Here is a 16,752-nt window from a genome sequence, read left to right as displayed (position 1 = left end):
GATTATTTTGCTACTCGCTATTTAGACATTATCCTAACAAGCAACTCCTATGTAATGTTTGCACCAAAGATAACAGTAATCTCCTCTGGGGTTTCCAGACTTTAAATAAGATGCTGTTGTAACTATAAGAGGTGCATGTTTGATGACAGCTAGAGATATTGCAGGATGATAGTACTGATGAGACAGTGTTAATTGGAACAGAGTGGGGAAGTGTCTGAAAAGAATAAACCACTAATTAACTTTTAATCATTAAGAAGTGGTGTGTGTGTGTGTGTGTGTGTGTGTGTGGAAGGAAGGAAGGAAGGAAGGAAGGAAGGAAGGAAGGAAGGAAGGGTATCCTTCTATATTTTCTCCAAGGTAATATGATTATGGCACTGGCAAATAGCCGATGCAGGGGGGGAAACTAACAAAGAACTCGTGTATGTTGAGAATACCTCAATAATTTCCTCAAGACTTAATATGCATGGGGCCTACTCCATTCCCAAATATACAGTCACCAGAAACACACACACACAAACCCCTTCTCTCATGCACACATATATTTAGATTCAGGTAGGTAGCCGTGTTGGTCTGACGCAGTCGAAATATATTAGAAAATACAAAATACTGTCTAGTAGCACCTTAGAGACCAACTAAGTTTGTTCGTGGTATAAGCTTCCGTGTGCATGCACACTTCTAAAGATATATTTCCATATATTTGTTTAACTATTTTGTGAATCTAATTATATACATTGCTTAGAGAGCTTTTTGATTAAGCAGTTTATAAATCTTCCTAAATACATAAATGGCATAAGAAGCATACTGTATCCAATATTCACCAACACTTTCAACAATGCACATACACAGCAGACACAAGGAACAAAGGATGTTCCTCAAACCACACGGTTGGCAGTGAGGGAGCAGGGGTTGAACCTGTTTAACCAGATGGGTTGTGCTAGAGCCCCTTCATGCATATGGGGATGCTGGGACAATCAAGCTTTCGCGTCATGTGAAAATTCACTATGCCCATACACATGAGGCCACTTCACAAGCTGACTGAGTGGTCGGTAGCAGCATGGCTGACATGTGCACTGGCAGCAGGAGGGTATAACTGCTTAGGTGCAACCTCAGCCCCCCACCCCAACCCCAACATAGCAATACCACTAATAATGCATACATACCCATGGCAGCCCCACACATGCAAGGGACAAGATCCAGAAGCATGTTTTCAGACCCCACCCAAATACATACACACAATGGCCCCAAGTGGTAGTATCAGAAAAGAATAGGCAGCCATCAAATCCAAGTGGGAAAAGAAGGCTGAAGAAGGTAACACCATGTATATCGTGTGTGAGGAGGAAGGAAGCTGCCAAGCAGACATCTAATCACCCTAAACATTATGCAGCTTGAGGTGAAGGACAAGATGGTGCCACTGTTCCATTGTGTGTAAAGAAGATGACTAGGCTGGAAGTTGAATCTTACTTCCACACCTTGCAGAGTACAGGGAAGGTTATGTGGCACACATAGCTTTGCCTTCCAAAAGAGGGGAATGGCTCGTGGTTGCTGCTGCTACTTGAGTAGGGTCACCGCACTCTGCCTAAGCGTAGGAGTGGCCTTGCCATGCCCCTTGCAAGGTGGTGGCTGGGGGGCACCATTGTGGAACTGCACTTTCCAGCTTTGTGTACATGCAGAATAATGCCATATCACATCACTTTTCAGAATTTGTTCCTCAGGAAAAGAGCTGGATGTGATAGGTTTCCAAGGTCTCTGCCCAAGAGAAACGGAATGGAAGAGCCACACAATAGCGTTTTCCAAGCTGGAGACAGCATCCCCCCCAGTGACACAAACATGTACTCAATTCCAGGCCATGCCTGGCAATTTTGATAATGGCACAGTGGCAGGGGTTTATTGCCACATCGTATGTGTGCGTCATATTAGTGCATGGGCTGTGCGATCAGGTGAACAAAGTGAAGCCTATACTGCAAGAGAACAATAGGTGATAGATGATAGATAGATACATCTCCATTTCATGTACTAATACAGCATTTCACATTCTAGAAACTTGTCCTATTTCAAATGAATACAGCCTTTCTGTGAGATTAATGCCGACATTAGAATTCAGACCTGTAACTCTTTTTGGTCTGATCTTGCTGGGCAATGTAATTGCTATAATAAAATCACGACTTTTTCTTTTTTTGGCAGTTTACTGTTAGCTTTCTTTCTTCACAGAATCATAGAATTGTTGCAAGGGACCCAGAGAGTCATCTAGTTCATGTCCCTGCAATGCAGGAATACTGCCCACTGCTATCCTGGGGTGAGCTTGAATCACCAACCTTCTGGTTAACACCAAGACACAATGACCCATTGCAATACAGTGGCTACTATCCACTATTCTTCCTTCCTAGCTAGTATGTTTACAGCAGCAAAGTGTGGATAATTTTGTCTATAACAAAGCACAAAGCAGGTGATATAAAATACCTTCTCTGCCCAAGACCTTAGAGAGTGGCTGCCAGGCAGAATAGACAATACTGAAATATATGGATAAATGGTCCAGCTTAATTTAAGACAGCTTCCTGTGTGTATCTATGATGATTCAGATTTTGTCATCCATTCTATTGGTTATGTGGAGAAGGAAGAGGAGCACAGTTGCTTAAAGGAAAAAAGGGCTGCTTGAATAAGGGGCAACCATTTTGTTCTCTGGGGAGTACGATGTTCCACCATAAAACATAAGCCCTTGAACAACTGAAAATAAGGAATGGAGAAACACCATTTTGGACACAGGAATACTTAACAAGTAAGTAGAAATTCTTGCCTTATATCCCTGAGAATATCTCATTGGTTGTGAAACCCTACAGTGTAAATATGATCATGGAACGTGCTTTTGTAACTCTGTTTGGTTCTGCAACATTTGCAGTCAGCAAGACTGGAGATTTCGGAGTTCCTAAGCATCTAACCCTCCAGTTGCTTGCTGACTAATTATTATTCCAATTATGCAGTTGCTCCAGTGGTTTCCTATTAGGTCATGTTTTCATTTTAATAATTCCGAGGCCTCATTACTATATCACTTACTATGGAGGCAGTAATCCTAGGGGTCCTAGCAGCAAAGATGATAATGTAGATGAAGTACCTTGAGCACTTAAGAAAAGCTTCACAGAAACACCAAATGCATTATTATAAATCATATTTGTATCCCACCCTCCCTCCAAGGAATTCAGGCCCATCATTGCGTATATGGCAAATATCCCAGTTTCTCTAATGTTCTGTGTTGCTATTTTTTCGTTCCGTTCCTAGAATGACTGAAAGACCTTCAGCTGCCAGTGCTTTTCTTCAAGTTGGTTTTCCCAGAGTCACAAGGCAATTTTTTCACTATGGACACAGCATTTTCTGGAGAAGTATTTTCAGCAATAGTTGGCTTTTCTTCTCCTTACTTAAAAGAAAACCTGTGGCTGCCAGCCAGGGGTTCTCCAAGCTACTTTTATTCCAGTCTTATCTTGCTGTCCTACTATAATCCCACTAGAAAACAGACTGAACATTTCTGAAGTCTGTCGACAGTTTGAGCCAGAATAGAAAGTCAAAAGAGACTTCTAATTATTACCCCCAAAATGTACTTTTTCAGAAATGATCTGTCCACGGTGATGATGATGATGATAATCATCATCATCCTTCTCAAAGATGGTCCCTTTATAAAACAGTAGCTAACATGAGAAGAGAGGACTTCCTGGAAAAGACCCTGATGTTGGGAAAGATTGAGGACACAAGGAGAAGGGGACAACAGAGGACGAGATGGTTGAACAGTGTTCTTGAAGCTACCAACATGAGTCTGACCAAACTGTGGGAGGCAGTGGAAGACAGGAGTGCCTGGTGTGCTCTGGTCTATAAGGTCACGAAGAGTCAGACACAACTAAACAACTAAACAACAGCTAACCAGAGAACTGCTTTTCTTCTTCATTTATATTTATGCCAAGGTAAATTCAAACAAACATGTTTATTGCTCAATCCCTGCAACATTCAATGGCCAATTGCATGTGTAAGACAGTTATTATGAAACAGAAAAAGACTACACAGAGACCTTACACATCGCTTCAAAAGTAATGCTTTCCTATTTAGAGGTTGATTATATAGTATGGGCTGGTCTACATATGCCACATCTGGGAACATGTTGGCCTTCAAATATTGTTGGACTCCAGCTCCCATCAATCCCAGTCAGCATGGCCAATGGTTAGGGTTGATGGAAGTTGCAATCCAAGGGTGAAAAGTGCATTGCATTGGCTTTCTGCATTGCACTGCATTGGCTTTCTGTTCAATGAACCAAGTACCAGGTGAGGTCCCTGAATCACACAGTTTTCTCCAGCTGAAAAGAGATAATATGTTACATTTCTGTATCTTTAAAAAATAAACTGGATTCCAACTTCCCCTCTGTCTATGTAACTTGACCATTTCTTTATTTAAACACGCGGAATTGCCAGCAGTGGAGCTAGTTAAACAAAAAACCAAAATCAGTGTTTGCGTTACTCTTGAGAAATTACAACAATAGTAATTTCATGAGGAACAAATTTCTTAGCACTTACCTGGCAAGTAATAAAAACATGTATACTCAGAAATCTCACTGGTTGGGCCATTGCCTCTTAGCGAGCCCAGCCCAGCCATGTATGTTTCCTTCCCTTGTCAGTAGGGTTCACTTCCTGGACCTTCGTTCAGCATAATTTACTTCATACAAACTTATGCCAGAGCTAATGGAATTAATCTATGCTTTGCATATAAGACCATGGGAAGTTATTGATGACACAATGCATTCATGTCAGTATATTTGTCAAGAGCATACCATGGGATTGTATCCAAAGCAGTACCAGCTGCAGTTGCTCTTCCGTTTCCTCTCCTTTCCCCAAAATCTTCTCCAGTGTCCCACAATCCTCCAGAGCTTTTTCTGAGGGTGCACAGGGGTTGCAAAGGAAGAGAGAGTTCCATTCCACTACTACAAGCCACTTGCACTAGTAGAACAGGAACACTGAATACCACCCAATATAAAAACATGACTTGATACATTATCAACATGGCCTTAGGACATGTACACATACAGCCATAAAGTTTCTTAGCTGCCTTCCACAGACACATTGTATTTAGTTTGATAACACAAGTTAAAATTTCTTAAGAAAAAAGAAAAAAAGGAAAGAATTTCAAATTAGTTTGGTCAGTCTAAGCAGAAACAAGTCCAGGGAAAATATTGCTGTGGCAGAGTGAAAGGAAATGTGGTTCTGCTTCCTTGCTATAAAGGAGGTTAGGATCAACTCACCCCCTCCCCTTCTTATTTTCACCCAAACCTCACAACATGCCTGGCAAAATATCAGGCACAATAAGATAGCACCATGATGTAAAGCCCCGAGGGAACAGTAGACCTTTTGTACTGAATTTGCTTGGGGAAAACTTGGGAAACAAAGCCTCACTTCGGAGCTCTTACAAGTTAAACTCACAGCACACCATTTTAAAAATACCTTTGCAATCTATCCCAACTCTTTCTGTTTGGGTTTTAATCCAACAGCTAACTGCTTAGCCTCATGCCTTACAGCTTGAAAATAATAGCCTGTGCGAGTCTCATTAGCCATACTATCCTTTGAGAACTAACAGCTCATATAATAATAACTTAAATAGAGAGTGTGGTAAATCCTGCAAAAAAAGAGCAATAATCTGAAAAATGAGTCATGCTTCTACATATGTATTATAAAGTAAGGCTTGCCAAGGTCTCTGCCGCCTCCCTCAGAAAATGCTTTTCTCCAGTTTTCTTCTGAAATAGTCAGCCTGTTACGATCATTGCATAGAATGAGAAAGTTGCAAACCTATCAAGTTCAACCTCCTGCTAATTGTAGAAAACCCATCTCTGCAGCATCGCATATGGCAGCACATGGGCAAGAGGCATAGCCTTGGCAATCCGGATTAGCTCACAGGCCTGATTGCCTAACCCAGTGCAGTCACCAATCCCCTACCCTATACAGTACATGTAAGTGCAATACAAATAACAGTTGTAGCACTTATGCAATCCGAAATACATTTATTTGGCAGTTAAACCCAACTGAACTTGACTTCTTAGTAAATACGCATATGATTGCATCTGCGTCTTCACTTTCATCTGCCCCAGCTGCAACAAAGCATGCCTCTCCCATATCGGTCTCTACAACCACAGCAGGCGCTGTAATTCTCCAACAGTTTGACTTCACCCCCAAAGGTACACATTTCCATTGTCTTCCAAGACAGACGATGTCAACCATACTCTGGACAAGTATGCACTCTAAGCCAGAAAAAAATTATTCATTATTATTTATAAATTTATATTCACTAAATGCCTGGTTTTCTGCAGGGTCAACGTGTGTGTGTGTGTGTGTGTGTGTGTGTGTGTGTGTGTGTATCAGTTCCCTGTTTTTTTAAAGTGGGTAAAAAAGTTTCACTGCATTGCAGAGTTTGAAAAAATATTAACCACATTACTGCTTAATGAACACAAAGAAAAAAGCAGAGTACAGTGGTACCTCGGGTTAAGAACTTAATTTGTTCTGGAGGTCTATTCCTAACCTGAAACTGTTCTTAACCTGAAGCACCACTTTAGCTAATGGGGCCACCTGCTGCCGCCGCGCCGCCGGAGCACAATTTCTGTTCTCATCCTGAAGCAAAGTTCTTAACCCGAGGTAATATTTCTGAGTTAGCAGAGTCTGTAACCTGAAGCGTATGTAACCCGAGGTACCACTGTATTCTAATACCACCACAACAAACCTTTCCTATGACGGATACTTCTTGAATCATTTGTAGATGTTACTGTCGAAAGGACAATTTGGTGTGCTTTACCATGAAGTCATTTAGGCGGGAGCTTATTTTGGGCTGGTTGGGTGTTGGGTTTGATTCAGCCAGATCTAACAGCAGCATCTATGTTGCTTTGTAAAGTTTCTTGCAAGTTAAAGCACCAGAAAGGGAGTTACCCACACCCATTACTTCATTTTCATTACATAACAGTTGTTAAAGAATCCCAGCAGTGGACTGTAGCTTTTTGAGATGTTTTAAAGAAAAGTTAAGAACAATTCCAGCTGGTAACAGATAAAAGCTTTCAGTTGAAGGCACAGATATATTGTAATGTGTTTAGAAAAGAAAAGGTTAAAACAGCCCTCCAAATTAACCCTCTTCAAAGCCTGGGGCTATAAAGATCTTGATTGGGCCAGCAAAGTTTCAAAGCCTGCATCCTGTTCCTCTTTCCTGCCCTGGGGATCCTTTGTATGAAACTCATTGTTAAGCAATGCAGCTACTCCAGCAAAAGGAACCATTTTAACAATTTGAACATTATACAGAAAGATTAAGGGGAGGGGATATTGAATTTTATTTGAAAGTTACCTAGATGATGATCATCGTATTCACTTACATTCTTTGGAACTCCTTTCATACATGCCAAGGTGTTTTACACTGAATTACATATTGGACACTCAACTGAATGTGTTTCATTCGGGTCCTGTCCCTGCCTCTCACCACCTGGCCCAGGGCAGGGCCTGCCCAGGAGAACGCAGAACAGCACAGTGTTCTTTCTAAAATGTTTTTAACTTTTCTTTTTTATCTTTCTTTAATTCTTTTTGGTGTGGGGGGTGGGATGGATGTTTAGTCGGGTTTGGGAATTTGTTTAATTTTGGTACGTTTGTAATTTTTACTGTTTTTGGTTTTTATTGTTTTATTATTGTGTTGTTTTGTTTTTATATAGGTTTTATTTTATATAGGTTTTATCGCCCAGTCTCAAATCTTCCATTCTTGGGCAAGGTTATTGAGCGAGTGGTTGCTGAACAACTCCTGGCACACCTGGAAGAAGTGGACCATTTGGATCCCTTCCCGTTGGGATTCAGGCCTCATCATGGGACTAAAACTGCCTTGGTCACACTGGTCGGTGATCTCCGGTGGGCAAGGGACAAAGGTGAGAGCTGCTTCCTAGTTCTGCTGGATCTCTCAGTGGCTTTTGATACCATCAACCATAACATCCTTCTGGACCATCTGGGGGCTGGGAGCTGGGGGCACTGTTATACAGTGGTTCTGCTCCTTCGTCCTGAGCCGTGTTCAGAAAGTGGGGAGGGTGAGTGTTCAGACCCCTGGGTTCTCACTTGTGGGGTGCCTCTGGGTTCTGTCCTCTCCCCCATGCTTTTCAACATCTACATGAAGCCACTGGGAGAGATCATCAGGGGGTTTGGGTTGGGTGTTCATCAATATGCGGATGATACCCAGCTCTACCTCTCTTTCAAATCAGAACCAGTGAAGGCGGTGAAGGTCCTGTGTCTGGATGTGGTTGGAGGATGAATGACAGCTAACAGATTGAGGTTGAATCCTGACAAGACAGAAGTACTGTTTTGAGGGGACAGGAGGTGGGCAGGTGTGGAGGATTCCCTGGTCCTGAATGGGGTAACTGTGCCCCTGAAGGACCAGGTGCGCAGCCTGAGAGTCATTTTGGACTCACAGCTGTCCATGGAGGCACAGGTCAATTCTGTGTCCAGGGCAGCTGTTTACCAGCTCCATCTGGTACGCAGGCTGAGACCCTATCTGCCCACGGACTGTCTCACCAGAGTGGTGCATGCTCTAGTTATCTCTCGCTTGGATTACTGCAATGCGCTCTATGTGGGGCTACCTTTGAAGGTGACCCGGAAACTACAACTAATCTAGAATGCGGCAGCTAGACTGGTGACTGGGAGCGGCCGCCGAGACCACATAACACCAGTCTTGAAAGATCTAAATTGGCTCCCAGTACATTTCCGAGCAAAATTCAAAGTGTTGGTGCTGACCTTGAAAGCCCTAAACGGCATCGGTCCAGTATTCCTGAAGGAGCGTCTCCACCCCCATCGTTCTGCCCGGACACTGATGTCCAACACTGAGACCTTCTGGAGGTTCTCTCACTGCAAGAAGCTAAGTTACAGGGAACCAGGCAGAGGGCCTTCTCGGTAGTGGCACCCACCCTGTGGAACGCCCTCCCACCAGATGTCAAAGAGAAGAACAACTACCAGACTTTTAGAAGACATCTGAAGACAGCCCTGTTTAGGGAAGCTTTTAATGTTTAACAGACCACTGTATTTTAATATTTTGTTGGAAGCCACCCAGAGTGAGTGGGGTATAAATAATAAATTTATTATTATTATTATTATTATTATTATTATTATTATTATTATTATTATTATTATTACAGTTCTCAGTAAACTCTGCATTTGATCACTAAGCACTGGGGTACGCATATATGTCCATCAGCTAAGACTCACAGCTGAGCTTGGCAACTGCCTCCCTCCAAAGCACTGTGTCTGAGGTGTTGTCAATAGACAGACAAGCTCTGTGGTGTTAAATAGATTAGAAGGGACTTTACACCAGCTACTCCAATGAAGGATCTACAATGCATGATACAGCTATCCACAGCATCCCTGACAGATAGCTATCCAACCTCAAGCAGGAATGGGAAGCCTTCCATTCTCCCTGATCATTGGCCATGCTAACAGCATCTTGAGACACACAGGTTCTCCTACAATGGCTTGAATACATCAAGCAGAGAAAGCCCACCGCTTACTTTCCAGGGAAGAATGTTCCACTCTCAAACAGCTCGTTCTCTTGGAAAGTTGTCTGAAACTGGTTTAGCTAAAATCTGCTTTCTTACCATTTCCACCCACTGGTTCGAGTCCTGTGTGGACACAAGTGTATCTTGACTCCGATGCCTGAGACATCTGGCTTATCTTGTTCTATATTTAGGACAGGGATGAGGAACCTCACCCCAGGGGCCCAAGTCTGGATGGAAGTCTCTATGAAGTCTGGATGGAAGATACAGAAGGTTGTGAAAGAGTATGTATAAAGTAGCCTACTGCACAGTGGTAAAAGTCAATTTTGTTGCTCTTCCTACCCACCACTGGCATGTAGCCCCTGGAAGTTTGTCCAGAAGGGAATGTAGCCCTTGGGCTGAGAAAAGTTCCACATCCCTAACCTAGATGATGCAAAATGGTTATAGAAGCTTTAAGATGTTTCATGCTGTTGCGTTCATTCAGACCAAACACGCAGGACTGATAAGATAGTAAAATTTAGTTGCTGGCAACAAACATTCAAATTAATTGAATTAATTTTATAATGAATGATTTTAGAGTGTTGTTTGTGTTGTACTGTTTTATTGTTGTTAGCCGCCCTGAGCCCGGCTTCGGCTGGGGAGGGCGGGATATAAATAAAATTTATTATTATTATTATTAAACTACAAAGTAGTAGGCTCAATAATACATGGCAATAATAAGTCTTTTCTTTATCTCAATCGCCCTTCTTTGGATAACTAAAATGGAAGAGGATGATGGGCTATTTTCACTTGCCAATTGAGTATGCTACCAGCAGGAAATTGGCTCAATGACATCAAGAAGGGCAGACACTGTTCAGGCAGAGTACAGTTTGGACTCGGTGTTTCAGTGGCTTATGTACTACATCAGTCCCAAATTCTTAAATGGGCATGCAGATGTTAAAATCATTGGGTTTGCCTCTAACCACAAACCCCACAGACTTTCACAACACCACTGCAATCAGCCAGTTGGGGACATTTTTAAGGCTTGTTCAATGCAAGGGAGCACCAGAGAGGGCCAGAAAGGCAGCAGAAACAAAGTCAGGGAGAGCCCAGAAGACAATCGCTTCAATCAAAGGGCCACTGGGATAGTTATGGCCACAAGTGTCTTTGTAGGTTTTGCTGTAATAACTGGCTTTCCAGAAGATGTTGTGACTTCATGGAACGGATTATGGCTCATTGCAGAAAAAGTTGGAGGTTTCTGAACCTCTAGACATTGTGATATATCCAAGAAACTGCAATGTGTGTGTGTGTCCCTCCCCCACAAATTTTACATTTTACCATCAGTCTAGGGATGTAAAGGCTGGAATCAAAATTGCATTCAAACATAGACTGCACTGATTTCATCACAAAGCAATTCCATTTTATTTTTCTTATTTCAATTTCCTTTTCATTTTGACTCAGAGGCTGGGGATTGGTTGTGAGTACATTTGGCTTGCTCCCTTTCTCCTAATTATATGAAGTGCAGAATAGCCGTGGAAGACCATTTACCCATAATTTATAAATGTATAGTATGAGAAGGAACAACTAAAGCTCCTCTCAACTATTTGCTTCAAGTGTTCAGTGAATACACAAGGGGTGCAGGGACAAGCACACTAGCTCTGATCCCCATCATTGGCATTCTCATCACCCCTCAGAAAAACTACCCTATTCAGATAGGGTGCCTATCTGTAGTCAGCAGTACTCATGGAGTCTTCCCATGTTGGAGGAACTCCATCGCAGTTCTAAAATTCACAGTCTCCAGAGTACAAAAGAGGCTCCCAACTTCAGCTACTCTCCAATTTATAGAGCTTGACTTGAAAGGTAACATGGGGTGGAGCTACCACATTCTTCCTCACGGCTCCCCCACCCACATATTTCTGAACATTTAAAGTGAACAGCTGAAGAGGGCCAAAGCAGGCAAGACCAGAGTGCAACATTCTCAGAACACATTGGGATGCTCTCTTCTAAGCCTCTCCCCTCCAACATCCAATAGAGAAGATCAACAGGCAACCAGAACTGTGAATAATCTGCTCTTGAAACAAAACAGAAATGTTTACCGAGGCAACCAATGTATGTGTAAAGGAAGCTGAATGGCGTGATCAGTAGATATTTATACAAACTGATCAAATTGATTGTGCTATATTTATGTAGTATTATTTTCTCTGCTTTGACAAGTAATGGGGATGCAATGAATTTTGTGGGATCGTGAAGCTCAGTCTTGCTGACATAATAAATCTTTCTTCAACACTGCAAGCATTTGAACTCACAGAGACAGGGGAAAATCTGGAGTCACACACCAGTGTAGTCTTTATTGGAATTCCAGTCTAAAACTTTGCCTGTTTTGGCCCCTAATACCCAATGAAAAATATAGGGTTTTCACAACCGGCCAAGGGATAGAGCAACATTTACCAGACATTCAGGTTATGTATCCGCTTTCAGTCTCTATGCTTGGTGCCTCCCACAGCCTAATCTAGCGCAACATCAACTACACTATATTGAACTTCATTAGCTTTCAAAGCTTACCTAGCTGCAACTGACTGACTTTCTGTGACTGGTACCCTTTTTTTCCTAGTCTTTTGCTGTCACTGTGCTGCAAAAGTTCATGTTTTGTGAATGATGCTCTATGAAGCCCTTGATTTGTACACAGAACTCCCTTGGAGATCAATAGTTGCTCAAGGCCCTAGATTAAGGGCATGGCAGAATAACAGAAAATAACTTGGAACATTTTTGTCATCTTTCATTTGAGGATTTCCAATGTGTGGTATCAGTTCCAAAATTAAGTCCTGAAGCACCTCTGTGAGGCAGATATCATTATCTGCTTTTTACAGGTGGATACACTAATGTAGAGGATGGTTTAATGACTTGCCTAAAGCCGCAAAGGCTGCAATTGCAAAAAGCAAGTCTTACACCCTACAGCTTTGGCTGATAAATCCAACCTCCTAACCACTTGGTCATAGCCTTACCTTTGTCAGAATAACTATAGTGTGTCACCTACCCCACAAAGCACTTTCTGAAATTTCAAAAACACTGTATTTATTGATGTTGTTCACTTTAAAATTCCAAAACAAGGCATACAGAAACTCAGTATACTTGCAACTATTTACATTTGCATGGCTTATCCATACTCTCCTGCAAAGTGTGGCCTACTGCATTTTCTTTTCCTTTAATGCAATCCTTCCAAAAGTTCCTCTCACAGCACTTTATCAATATAAATGAGGGGTAATCTTGCTTTGGAGTTTTGTCAAGTTTACCAAGTTGGGTTGCAAGGCTCTTTTGATCAACAGTGTGCTAGAAAGGGAGGTAAACTTGGCAAAACTGGCATGAAGAAAATGACTTGCTTTGTAATAACTTTGTCAGAATTCCAAGGAAGACAGTTGAAACTGACAAAACTCTAGCTCTTAAAAGATTCAAGGAGGATGAGGGCCAAAGTACACGTACACCTATAGAAGCATAGAATTGTTTAAACCTGGATCTGTCCCAATATAAAGAGGGAGGAGTGGGAAGGGGCTCCAGTTTTCAAGAGTAAAATGCCAATTCCTTCTCTGTACCTTGTACCCCACCTAAGGACATTTTCCAGTACAGCTGGAAATCCTGGTATGAGAACTCCAGTTAAATATATATGCTAAATATATATTAGTAGTACAGGATTTAAGTTCATTGATTTCAATAGGTCTACACCATGTATGACTAACGTTAGATATCACTCTATGTGCCTCCTGTTTTATTTGTGTTGTAAGCTATGCATTTTATTGGTTGTGTACCTGCAGTGTTTGACTATTTGTTGACTAACATCTGCCTGCCAAGTCAGTCAGCTAGTTTCCTTGGTTCACTGGACTCAGCTAAATTGGTAAAGAAAAAGCGATTTATATGCGTTGTATATGCGATATAACATTGTGCCACCAGATGGTGCTGTGGAGTCCGGTTTTTCTCTACCTGTTTTCCCTGTTGAAATTTACAACGCCTTTAACTGAAACACTTCTTTTATGTGTCTAGATCCAGCCCGTTTCACCAAATTCAACAGTACTGAGTAAAACCTTCATAAGAGTGCATGTTATGTTCTTGACCATGTTCATAAAATGCTCCCAGTTGTCATGCCTGCTGCTAGCTTTTTGTGGAATTCTCCCTACCCCTTGTAGTAAAACCCTCCTGTGTCCCTACTGATAGCTGATAGTCCCAATAGGTCCAAAATTCAGTGAGCTGCTAAATAGCCTATATAAGAGAATTCCAGTGTCTTCATCTATCCTCTGCTAACTTAATGCTTAGGGATTCTCTCTCTTTCTGTCTCTCTAGGCTAAGTAAGAAGCATACAACGCGATTCACAGTCAAAATAAATTAAAAAATTGTCCACCTTAGAGACCAACTAAGTTTGTTCTGGGTATAAGATTTCGTGTGCATGCACACTCTTCAGATACACTGAAACAGTTCTGGATCGTTGGTTCAAGTGTTCAAAAAGTCAGTTGGTGCTGAAAATGCTTAGCATACAGACAGATGTTTTGTTCCAATTCCTGACAGACAGTTGTCCATATCCGATGACTCCCATTTGATTGACTGTCTAACAAAGGACTCATGTTTCAATGATACTAAAGTGCTATTCTCTTCTGGCCAGATCATTTTATGAAAGTAAGGGACTGGGTGGACTGGTAATGAATCTGTCAGGGGGTTTTCAAAAATTCTAGCAAAACAAAAGGGGAAGCATGCCACAGCACATCATGTCTTCATCAAGAAGCTACAGTTTGTTTACATGTTTAATGCTCTCCCCAAAATGTTCTTACCTCTAGCTATCTTTACTCATGCCCACATCAGCCCAGGTGCTTGACAATGGCAACCCCTCCTGTTTCTGAAGTCCCAGGCAGGCAGCAAAACAGGAAGTTCACTGAACCCTTGATGGCCCTCCATACACATTGCTACAGAGCAGCATCCAGCTGGATAGATCTCAACATATGCAGCCCTGACATTCAGTTCTTTTTGTCATGAGCTTTTGGGGGAGGGTGTTTGGGATTTTGCAGCAGGGAAAAACACAACCCCCTTACTCTGTCAGGATTTGCTCCAAGGTGTGTGAGCTGTAGCTGGGGTGCGCTTCACATGGGCAAGCATCAGAAGGGCTAAAGTAGAAGCAACTGGCATGATTAGAAACAGACTGGAATCAGGTAACAAGGCAAGGTACCAAGAGTGCTGTTGCTACTGAGTTATACAGTTTGAAGAGCTAGGGCTTTATATCTTCTGATTGACTTGTAGAATCAGTTGCAAAAAGCTGCAGAGGGCAAGGTCAGCTAGCTGATTATGGGAATCTTCAAACAGAGGATGCCCTTTTACACAAGGCAAGAGTTGAGAACCTATGACTCTCCCAATGTTGTTGGACTCCCAGTCCCACCGGTGGGCCAAGCTGCATAGCCAATGATCAGGGATGATGAGTGCTGAAGTCCAACAGCATCTGGAGGGCCGCAGGTTCCCCACCATTGCCCAAAGGCCGAGTATACCTTCCAAGGAAACAGTATATTCCTTCCAAGGAAACAGGATGGTAGGGGTCCAGGAAGAAAGGTTCTGGAGGCTGGTTACTGGAGATCCAGGTTCGAGACCCTCTTTAGCACATTACACTCAAACCCAACACGAGTAACTTAGCTGGTAGAAACAAGAAGGTAGACATACCTGATGAAGAACTATCGGAGCATGTTTGGCTGAAGATGCTGAATTAAAGCAGATTGCTGTTGTTGGCATCCACCTATCTCAGGAAACAATGCAGGAGTGCACCTTTAGAGGTGAAGTCAAACTGTTGGAAGGTTACAGCACCCGTTGTGGCTGAAGAGACCAATACGGGAGCAGCATGTCTTTTCAGAGCTGGGGCAGATGAAGCATCTGGTTGTGCTGATGCAGATGCACCATAGCATTTCTTCTCTCTGCGCTCAATGGCATTAGAAAATAATAGCCATAACGTTTGTGCATTCATGTCCAACATGTCTGGAAGTAAAAAAGTAAAAAATGAGAATGCATAACATACTTTTCAAGGTTCATCTGAAAGGGGGTATATTTACATGCTTAAGATGTTCTCTGTCGGTTCAGAATATCATCTATGATGTTATAGCTAGGACAAGACCCCGCCCGGTTCAAACTAATTAGAATCCCTATATGTGCATCGCTCTTTGTTTGATTTAGAAAGAGCCTGTGATGTGTCCTGCTCAACAGCAGGAAAATCTGATGTGTCTAAATGATGACACAAAAAAGCTAAGTTCACTTACTATGTACATATCTCAAAGTGGTTTACAATAAAGAAAAATCAAAATAATCTAGATATATACACAGACAATAAGCATGATTTCAAATGAGTTAAGAAAAATCCAAATAACATATTATCCATATCCACAATATCAGAGAAAATCACTACACAACATGATACAAATTCCCAACCAACATAAAAACCCACTATTCACACAGAATCTCATTCATTATCTATACTGTGAACTGGAATCAAAACCGCTGCGGTCACCCCAAAAAAGTCCTTGACACTTCTTGATGCTAATAGAAACCTTCCATATTCCGTATCTTTGAATCAGTCATTTTAGCTACAGTGGTACCTTGGGTTAAGTACTTAATTCGTTCCGGAGGTCTGCTCTTAACCCGAAGCACCACTTTAGCTAATGGGGCCTCCTGCTGCCGCCGGAGCACGATTTATCCTGTTCTCATCCTGAAGCCAAGTTCTTAACCCACGGTAATATTTATGGGTTAATGGAGTCTGTAACCTGAAGCGTATGTAACCTGAAGTGTATGTAACCTGAAGCGTATGTAACCCGAGGTACCATTGTCCTCTTAAAGGCAGGCTGATTCAAAAAGAAGCGCAGTCTAATGTAAGCTTCCCCCTTGGTATTTCTCATGATAAAATGGTCGTGTAAGCCTACTCACAACATGATAAAGTTGTAAATAACACATCCAGAAAAAAGGTTTTTTCTATAACATATTCCAGGGTGAGACATGCCTTGCCATTTTATCATGTTGGGAGCCCTTTTTGCAGCTCACCATGTGAATATTTTAAGAGAAAGACACCTTGAGACTTGCATAAAACAGCCCTGCAACAGTATTTCATAAATGGGACGGATATGCTACAGCAATGCCATCTTCCCCTTTATTGCACCTTGCAGATGAGGCCCTTCCTAATCCTTAAGGTCATCTTTCTTTTTCTCTGTCCATTGCCCTTCAGTGGCCTGGGCTCCTGCCTCTCTCCCTAC

General features: G+C 42.1%; 1 protein-coding gene across 1 annotated transcript in view; it reads right to left on the bottom strand.

The window, feature by feature from the left end:
* The window catches only part of THSD7B (thrombospondin type 1 domain containing 7B), a 603,973-nt gene that overhangs the window by 585,012 nt on the left and 2,209 nt on the right, over positions 1 to 16,752 (bottom strand). The window contains exon 2 of the mRNA XM_083703772.1: positions 15,182 to 15,490. The gene's annotated coding sequence lies outside the window, so the exon portion shown is untranslated. The remainder of the gene's footprint in view (positions 1 to 15,181; positions 15,491 to 16,752) is intronic.

Source organism: Podarcis gaigeae (assembly GCF_964106915.1).
Source record: "Podarcis gaigeae genome assembly, chromosome: 1".
NCBI classification, from domain to species: Eukaryota; Metazoa; Chordata; class Lepidosauria; order Squamata; family Lacertidae; genus Podarcis; species Podarcis gaigeae.
This window is presented reverse-complemented; position numbering and strand designations above follow the sequence as displayed.